This window comes from Mustela nigripes, chromosome 1 (assembly GCF_022355385.1).
Source record: "Mustela nigripes isolate SB6536 chromosome 1, MUSNIG.SB6536, whole genome shotgun sequence".
NCBI lineage: Eukaryota > Metazoa > Chordata > Mammalia > Carnivora > Mustelidae > Mustela > Mustela nigripes.
In genome coordinates, this window is record NC_081557.1 from 93,726,940 (window position 1) to 93,736,949 (window position 10,010).

General features: G+C 40.6%; 1 protein-coding gene and 1 long non-coding RNA gene across 8 annotated transcripts in view; one reads left to right on the forward strand and one right to left on the reverse strand.

The window, feature by feature from the left end:
* The window catches only part of CADM1 (cell adhesion molecule 1), a 322,952-nt gene that overhangs the window by 244,233 nt on the left and 68,709 nt on the right, over positions 1-10,010 (forward strand). The window lies entirely within an intron of this gene.
* The window catches only part of LOC132012901 (uncharacterized), a 5,243-nt gene continuing 4,327 nt past the window's right edge, over positions 9,095-10,010 (reverse strand). Inside the window, exon 3 of the long non-coding RNA XR_009402804.1 lies at positions 9,095-9,593. This is a non-coding gene — a long non-coding RNA (uncharacterized LOC132012901). The remainder of the gene's footprint in view (positions 9,594-10,010) is intronic.

A 10,010-nucleotide genomic window follows, 5' to 3' on the forward strand; every position in this document is an offset into this window, starting at 1 on the left:
CCCCGCCCTAGGACCCGTACCCCCAGCCTGAAGGAGTGGTTCCTCCCTCCTCCAGGCTCCCATAGCACAACAGAATTCTTCTGCCTTGCCACCCCATGTGGCCCTGGTGCGTGCACGTCACTATCTCCCTCAACATCAGGAACTTCTGGAAGCTGGGCTCTTTTCCCCATTGAGCACTTACAGACATGGTACTAGGGCCCATTTCTTTCCAAGAGGCTTGTGAAAATGTCTGAATCACGGAAAGGAGAATTGTTGGCTTCAGAATGAAAGGTGCAGTTGGAATCATCATTTCAAAAGCCAAAATATAGGAATCACTTGCAATCTTTAATTCAAAATTATAGTTAATGTGAGACATGGGTACAATGTCTGAGGGCCTACATAGATCTTAAAACAGCCCTTCCTTGGTACCTTTGTCCAAAGGCTTTCATTGAGTGTTTGCTCTGTGAGCTGACACCGTGTTGGGCTTCGGAGATACAACGGTGAGGAAGGAGAGTGAAGAAGGAGCCCAGGTTGTGGACACAAGACCAGTGTGTCAAGTCTCATACATCCAGATTGTCCCATCTGGCTCTCAAAATAACCTAGTGAGAGAGGTATTTTTATGCCCATTTTATATGTGAGAAACCTAAGATTTAGAGAGCTGAAGGAACTTTTCTAGGGTCTAGCTAATAAGTGACCCTTTTCTAGGGTCTAGCTAATAAGTGGTTGATTGATTGAACCCAGATCAAAATCAAAAGAAGGAAACCACCCTATAAACAAGCGATCACAGAACTATTCTGTGTCATGGGGGCTGACACCAGGCAAGGCACCATGAGCCAGAAGCCTAAGAAAGCTGGGGCCAGAGGCACAAGGTTTCACAGAGAAAGCTAATGACTTAGAGCTGGATCCTGTAGGACGAGTGGGGATTCCTCTGTGGGCAGTTTCCCTGCCTTTATAAATAGAACAGTAATGGGTAGTTTTGATCAAATAATAATACTCTAAGAAATTAATGTCCATAACTAGTGTCAGTCACCAAGTTTTCTATTGATTCACTTCCCACATTCAAAGGGCTATTTTTACCTAAGAGTGTCTATTAGCGTCCAAGTGTAATTGTCAAACTAAACCAAATATTATTCATTTTGTCTAGGCACTTTTCTTTCCTCCAGTGTCTCATGAAGAGCAGAGGGGATCACACCCCTTCATGCACAGTAGCACACCACTTAGTTGAAGGTTAGGTTTCTAGAGACCTCAGATATCCCGGACACACCCGGCAACTCATTAATAAGCAGGAAAGGTCTCAACACCATAGCTTTCACAAAGCTCTTGCACTTAATAATAAAGGAAAGAATTATCTGCAAGAAGTGACAGCCAGCACTGGAGGGGAGCAACAGAGGACACACACGAGCCTCACTGGCTGAGATTCTGTAAGAGAAAGGCCTGATACTCCCACATATTCCATTAACTCATACAATCTTCTCCATATAAGCAGCATAGGACAAAGAGAATGGGGACGTCAGCGAGCTCTTTGGAAATTGCTTTTGTTTCATTTCCTTTGGATTTGGGCACGTAGAGACCCAGGTACACGGAAAACTCACTTTTGTGGAATGTTCCATTCCCTCAGGAGACAAGTCGGGGATCTGAGGTAGTGATTCTGGAGGTTTTCCACCAAGGATGGTGTGGTAACCTGTCACTGGTGACCCTTCACATTCTGGGGACAAGACTGTTCTCGGAACTTAGTATGGTGCTCTGGTTAGACGGGGGGAAACCAGAATACAAGGCACATTTTTCACGCTGTAAACCGAACCTAATTCCAGATGTCCAGTCCTCTGCTTACCACCTCTGTGGTTCACCTTCTACTTTTCTCACTCGCGATGGTTTTAGTTGGCAATTTAACATACGTGATGGAGATGTTTTTAATTTACTCTGTGCTTTTTAAAAAGTTAGCCTTGAAATGAATAATAGCTAAAGCTCTGAAATGGGAAAAATTCCAGCAGATTATGGGCGATCAGAAGAAGATCCTGATTGTCTAGACAGAGGCTGCATGGAAATAGTGATGATGCTAAGGAAGAAGTTGGTAGAGGAGAAGATTACATTTTGTTTAGCATTTTCGGAATTTTAAAAAATGGTAATACTCATTTCTTCACTCGATTCTCATAATAACCCTGGAGAAAGCTACCACTTACCCTTTCTAAAATATAAAAACAGACTCAGAGTTTGTCCAGTTACACCACCAGTACGCTCCGAACTCCTGTTCTCCAAGTCCAGTGGTCTCATTTCTCCTCAGATGTCCCCTTATGAGGGAAGGACGAGGCACATGTCCTTAGGACACTTGCCTCTAATTTCAGTGATTAATCAGCAGCCCACACTCCAATGATACTAATCAAGTTATTTTTTATAACGGCTCCAATTTAGATAGTTAGAGCGCCTATCTGACTCACACAGGCTTCGCATGAAGAACTTGAGAGTCATGAAAAATAGAATCTGGAATTCTTTTGGCCCCATTCCATATACAGTCCCTTCATCAAACTCTGACCTGAAAGGCGCTCGCTTACTCGAATGCCTCTTTCCAGACTCAGCTGGCACCAGCAGCTCAAGAGCCCACCACTTGCTTTATGACTGACAAATGGTAAAGGGAATAACTCACCAATAAGGGCCTCAGTCACGGACCCTGATTTTCCAGCTAAGAAATTGCCATTTCCTATGATAGTCCAAAGCTACTTGGCTTCCTGGTAGGAGATGTGAGTCAGTTGAACGTTGCAGCATTATTCGGCATGATGATTATCATGGATTTACAGCTGTTTCTTGCACAAACCATATTACACACACTCGGAGGACTCTCTAGAATGAGAATCTGAAACCTCGATCCCTCCCGTTCCCTCGTTTTCTGTTTCTCTAGTAATGTCAGTTGAAGCTGACATTCTCTCTGAGTCCATATCTGATGTGTTCCAACTGATATCCTCACTTGCTTGTCCTGTCGGCTCTAAGCTTTAAATTTGGAAGGTTTTCAGTGGCTCTTGTTGGCAGGAAAAATGAACAATGAGACGTAAAAAGAGACTTGCTATTACAGCCAAATTTCAGTCACGCAGGTTGTCAATACTAATGAACGCCCTTGAAGCAGATACTGTAAATGCCTGAACTTGCAGTCAAGCTGCCTTTGAGTTCGGATCATTCAGCAGAACAGACATCTTCCCTTTAAATACTGAAGGGCCGGTGTCTGGACTCTGGTTAGAGAGCAGATTTTTTCCAGGGTCACCTATTAGAACATGCGATCGCTGGTAGGCTTCACGTTCCCTTATGTGCTAAGGGTATGACTTTAGCTTTATTCCTAAATCATATAAATGAGATACAGTAGATCCTTCCAGCACTTTCCCTCTGCACTTTGGCATCATAAAGCCTCATTAATCTCGTGTAATTGTTAATAACACCAGATCTAGAGTTATTTTTTTAAAGATGTTATTTATTTATTTATTTGACAGAGAGAGAGATAACACGTAGGCAGAGAGAGAAGGAGAAGCAGGCTCCCTGCTGAGCATAGAGCCTGATGCAGGGCTCAATCCCAGGACCCTGAGATCATGATCTGAGCTGAAGGCAGAGGCTTAACCTACTGAGCCACCCAGGCGCCCCAAGATCTAGAGTTAAATAGGCATGGATTCAGGTACTGGTTCCAGCCACTTAATTAACTTCCCTAAATCTGTTTCCTCATCTGTATAATGGGGGCAATAGTAAAATGATGAAACCCCCCCCCCAGGATTGTTGAGGGTTAAATGAGATAATGTAAAGCATAGTGTCTGGCACATAGAAAACATTTTTAAAAGATATTAGCTGTTGTTATCATGCCAGTGATTAAAATAATACCCCCTCCAGGAATAGTGGGAGTTTTCTGGATATTAAAAAAAAAAAAATTTAGATAATAATGAACACTTTGGAGAAGAAATAATTTGCTTCTCTTGCCCCAGGACTGGGAGAAAAGCAGTCCCTTCCCTCTTCTTCCCTGTGTGTAGTGATTATCGTTACTGTTACAGCCTTGTGATTTTCAATATCTTATTGTTAGTCTTTTGACATCCTGGAGGCAAATGTGAAGGAAAAAAAAAAAAAGAAAAGAATCAGCTTTTAGTGAGTTTAAGAGAAAAGTGACCTCAGTTTAATCATGGTACCTCTTATCAAAGGGAAAATGATATTAAGTTAGGTACTTAAAATCCAAGTATAACAAATAAGGGAACACATGGGCCCTTCCCATTGAGACTTGAGAGAGGGGTTCTGAGGAAATTCAATTTAAAGAACTTTACAGAGGAGCAGTTAGTAACAGCAATATTGTAAACAATCTCCACCTCTAATCAGCTTACGACTTAGGGGCATTGACATGTGTCACTTACAGAAAAGCAACCACATCCCCATAGCCTTGAAATCCTAGATTTTTCATTTGATTAGAAAAAAAGGCAACATTATATTTTTCTTACACGGTGATAGCTCACCGGAGGCCGCTGTGATGTATAATATTATAAATGGTTTGGCTGCTAATAAGTCTTCTGGGTTGAAAGAGAAGTCCAAGTTGCCTTAAGTCTTCTTAGGAATAACAGAACCTAATATTTGTATCTTCCTTTGCGGTTTCCCAAATATATCAGTATGTATTTTGAGTTTTAATCATGTAAATCTTTAGTTATGAACAGCCTGTGGTTTGGGAGAAGTGGGTAGCTCTATTTGTGAATTACAGTTGTCAATTCCCGTTACCCCAGGCCTGAGCTGACTTGGGGACACAGGAGTGCTGTGTTGGAGGCTGTGTGAGCCTACGGTCTGTCAGATCCCAGCTTCTGCCTACAGGATTCCTCCCTCTTAGAATGTGACTTTCTTCCCCAATAGCCCGTGCACACAGGTAGGGGAATTTTACACGGCTGGCTCTCACTCTACAAAGTCGTCATTCGATATATCCCCGGGAATATAATCTCATATCGCCAGTTCATTACAAAGCGGTTGATACACAAGATCAACAGTTGGCCTTCAGCACATTCTGTCTAAGAGAAATGATCTATTTTGAAATGCTGGAATACCACCCAGCCTTGAATTGCTACTAGGAGCAGCTCAGTCTGAAACTGTTCTTTTATTCTTCTTTTGCCATAAACGAGCATCACAGAATCAAATCCATTGAGAAGAATCTACTTGCTTTGCCAACACAATTATTTTTATAAGAGCCTCGGTCTTCAGATTGTACTCATCCAAAGTCCAAGTTGGATGATGGTAGCTGCTTGTTTTTGTTTGCTTGTTTTTTATGAATATTTTTTTAAGAGCCCCCTTTTCTCCCAAGAGCCCCCTCCCTAAGCAGATGTACCAAGTATATAGGACTCTTCAGCAAGGTGATTTGAATGCCATCCTGGCAGCAAATAAAAGTGACTTTTCCATTCTGGGAATTTCTTTTTTAATTCTCATAAAACCTGTCCTCCGGAAGGAGTTTTTCTTCAAGGCTAGGCTTTCCTCCCTCCAAAAAAAAATGCCATCTTTTTGATCCACAAAAAGCCACAAAATCTGTCTGGCTATGAAAATAAGTTAATGGAGAAAAAAAAAAGTCTAGGATTTTTACCTTTCCATGTGAAGAGCCGAAGGATTCAGTGATTATTATTATTATCTCGCATAGTTTATCTGCATTTCTTGTATTGCCCTTTGCTTTCTTGACAGGTGAAATTTAGTGAAAAAGCTGGTTCATCTTTAATGGATAGGTATCACTCCCAACACACATTCTCATGGAGGGGATTGTGCCTCCACATTTTATGAGATTTGGCAGCTTGGACCTTAAGCATCATAATGGCTTAGCCCCTTTGGTGCTGGGGCTCTGATTTAAAAGTCCTATTGAGCTCAGTCTTTTCAAGGCAGAGAGCTCCTGTGATGGTTACAATTGAATTAGAACAGGCACAAATGCTATAACTACTTTCTTTTGTCCCAATCTTCCTTGCAAAGAGTTTTCACACTTCTAATCAATGTTTCCTTTCACAAAAGAGATTCTTATCCCATATGTAAATACCAGTTGGACTGTGCTTGACCTCAGTTCCTCAGCCCTAATGTTGAAAACCAATAGACCTAAAGGTAAAAACAGCTTGATGGTTATTAGTCTTTCAAGTTAAGACTCCGGTCACCTTTGGTTTGGCATGGTGTAAGGGATCATTCCCTTTAGAACAGAAAAGCAGAAACAGCTCTTCTTGCAAACGAAGTAGTGCAAGATTAAAGGATTTCATGGGGACAAGAGAAACTTTACATAATTCTTTACAGTAACGTTTGTCCCATTTTAAAACCTGACAGCTTTCCAGTTTCCAAGTTGATGGCGGAATTATCAAAAATCTATTCACTAGGTAAATTTGTTGGCCTTAAATCCACCAAAAACTAGGCTTGGAGCTGTGGAAAGTAAAATCTGGTGGTGCTCTTTTATACTACCCCTTCCAAAGGCAGCTTCAAAATATAAAGGATTTGCAAGGCCTGAGATTTGCAAAACTGGACCTTTGTGTAAGTTGGTGTGGTTGATGTTCGGTTAGACCCTCAGCTGAATGCATCGTGGCCAACCACCGCCATAAGCATCAATATTCTTGGCTGGTCCCCCTTCATGTGCATTTTGGAGTTAAAGGTGAAATTCCATCTTTAACCCCCTTGTGGTTGTCTGAGAAGTGATTGATGAACTAGATGTGATTTCCTGCAGACCTTTCAAAGGTTGGATGAAAGATGGAATTTCAGCCTCTTTAAAAAAAACAAAACAAAACAAAACAAAAAAACAACCCAGGCCTTTTGCTTAATACAGCCTTTAAAATTAATGTCCTTTTTTGAATGCCAAGAAAACAAAGGGGATTTCTCAGAGTGTATGCGGCCTGACACAATAGGCTTTAATTGGTGTCAAGGAGATGTTGGGATGAATGGAGAAATGCCCATTTAGCTGATAAGACTGAAAAGTGGAGCCTTGTTATGAGCTGTCATCTCAACGTGTATTTAAACTATAGCAAAACTGAAACATATTTGCCATATAGATCATAATGACTCCAAAGGAGCCATTATACTCTATTATGTAATTACATAATCAAAGCATGCATAGTAATCAGCTTTTGGAATTCAATGCTAATCAAACATACCTATAGTATGTGTTTAAGCTAAAATAGAGAACGTTAATTTGCCATTAGTCAACTAAACAAGAATGTGTATACAGAATATTCATGAATAGCTTAATGTTGTGTCAGATGATATTTTTTTGTTTTATATTCAGGGGAAATCAACAATTTTAATTGAAGAAAAAACCAGCACTGAGGAAGATTACTCTTTAACTTGCCGCTCAAAAATTTGCCTCACCTTTTACTGATTATAAAAGGAGATTAGATTAAATTCAGTAATTTTTTTTTCCTTCCATAAGCTCAAGTGACACAACAATAATTATATTACAGGAGATTCTTGGTGAGATCCTGACCATCTCCATACTATAGGATACGGTATTCTAAATACTACACATAACACAAAGGTTCAAAACAAAACAAAACAAACAAAAACCTCTAGCATATATTGCTTTAGTATTTAGAAACAAACCAATAAGTGTTAGTCAGAAATAGCCAAGAGTAGAAATACGTTGGTGGCCCAATGGGAGATGTGGCGTCTGCTTTGGCCTGAGCCCTAGTACCTTCGTCTACAAAATGGGAGTGTTCTTCTGAGAGCTTCCTTTCAGTTCCGCTGACCTTTGATTTCATAAGGGTTTTGTGAAAAAGAAGGTGACGCAAATGACATGCTTTGGTCAATGTCACATCATCTTGCCCATTCGGTTATTTGGGGAGTCGGTTTAGTTTATTTTAACTCCAAACTCTATGAGCTGCAGGGTTCGCACTGGTAATCATTTGGACCACTGAGTAGGCAGTCCTTGGAACATTCGACTTAACTGTTCGGGATAGCCAAACACGGATGGCGATCAAAAAGGTGAAGACAAGCTTTGTAAACAGCAGACAGATTGAATGCCTTTGATTTTTACATAAATACTCAAGTATTCACAAAGGATTGAAGTATCGCCTCTCTTTGAAATAAAGAGTTCTATTTATGTTCAAGTGGTCTTGCCCTTAACCTTAATGCACGTTGATGGGCTTATCTTTTTTGGACGCTGGTTCTCACAGTCTCTCCTCTGCACTTTGGATGACTAAAAACATTACTGTAATATTTAAATGGGATAAACTCTTTCATCAAAAGCCTTCGTGTCTTGAACTTCAAATAATTTATTTTCAAATTACTTTTACTGTAATTCTTATTAATTCAAATAGGTTTCTGATTTGATATAAAATGCTATAAATGCAAGGAACAGTTTAATGAATTGAAAGATAGGATTGAGTCTTTTAAAGGAAATGTACAAAATATGCTGTACAAAATAATTGCTTAGATAGAAATCAAATCTTAATGGCTTTGTTAATGATTTGTAGTGAACACTGTGTTTACGTTGACTTGGGGGAACACACACAGCTAGAAAGATTTTTTCCCTCTGGGTTTCGACAGAATCTTAATTTTTTTTTTCTTTTCCTGAACCATACTCATTTCTAGTGCTAGCTCTCAAAAGTGTTAGCAGGAATCATGGGGCCTCTCTTGGTGATGGTTTTAATCAGGTCGGGGGCAAGTGTGGTTCTTTCAAGTTGGGCATATACCAAACATTATAAAAGTGGGGACCCCACAGACAGAAGTGGGGCAAAGCCATTTGAAACTTTAAGACACAGGGCTCACAGACCAATAGAAAATAGGTTTTCTTTTCTTTTCTTTTTTAAGATCTTGTTTATTTATTTGATAGAGGGAGAGAGAGAGAGAACAAGCAGGGGGAGCTGCAGAGGGAGAAGGGAGAAGCAGTCTCTTGCGAGGCTCAAACCCAGGACCAGAGATCATGACCTGAGCTGAAGGCAGGTGCTTAACTGACTGAGCCGCCCTGGTGCCCCAATAATAAGGTTTTCAAAAACAAGTGTTTTGACTCTTCACAAAGTCTAAACTTAGATATCTCTTGGAGGGGAAGAACTAATATTCCTGAGACTTTAATTAGTGCAAAGTTTTAAGAACAAGGGTGGCTCTTTCGAGTTAATGACTACATTGATCATTGGCAGGTTTTGTTCATTTTGGGAGGGTTTTGTTGTTGTTGTTGTTGTTTTGTTTTTGCATTCTGTATTCTTGGTTTGACTTTTGCCTGTTTAGACAAGCTGACTGTGCTGATTTCATGCTAGGTTCATTCTTCCATACAGCCTTAATATGATTTTGCTACTAAAGGAGTAGGTCAAGGGACTCTATTTGCTCTTTCTCTGGGCAAACTGTCTTCCCAGTTAAGAGTCATCTGTGTTCCTCAGTGTCAGTAAGAGTTTACATAGTTGCTATAGTATAAACCAAATTCTGTTCTAACTATGACTTGCCCTTTTATTATGGACTTGACTGGAGAGACTCCCCTGGTGTAAATGAAGTGCTTTCTTTATTAGCAGCCAGGCCGCGGGGGCGAGCTCCCTGTGCTGGCAAGTGGCCGCCATGCGCTGGTAATGAAGGCATTCTCCAGGGGCAAAGTGTGCTGAGTGCCGAGCAGAAGACGCCGTAGTAAACAAGGTGCTTTACAGTCAGGACACTCTCTCTCTCATCTTCAAGTGCGTAATTGTGTTCTGGATAAATTATGGAAATTAAAAAAAAAAAATCAAAGGTTGCTCGTAGGGAAATAACCCTCTTTAAAAACAAGTAAATTCTCCAAGGCAGAGCCAATAGAATCCTGGCAGCAGAGCCTGAGGTTGGCTGGGTGAAAAGTACAAACTGTATGGGCCAGAGGAAGCGGAACTGGGTTCAAACACCGGCCTCGGCACTTAACTGAATTACATGAGGCAACTTGTTTGAACTTCTCTGGGTCTCCTGTTCTCCACCTTTAAAGTGGGGGTATTGAAAACTCCAGGAGTTTGAGAGGGAAACGTGTGCAAAGCAGCCAGTGCAGTGCCCGGCCCTAGAGAAACATTTGCTCCCTTACCTGCTTCTCATTTTTTTTTTTTTTAAGATTTATTTATTTATTTATTTGACAGACAGAGATCACA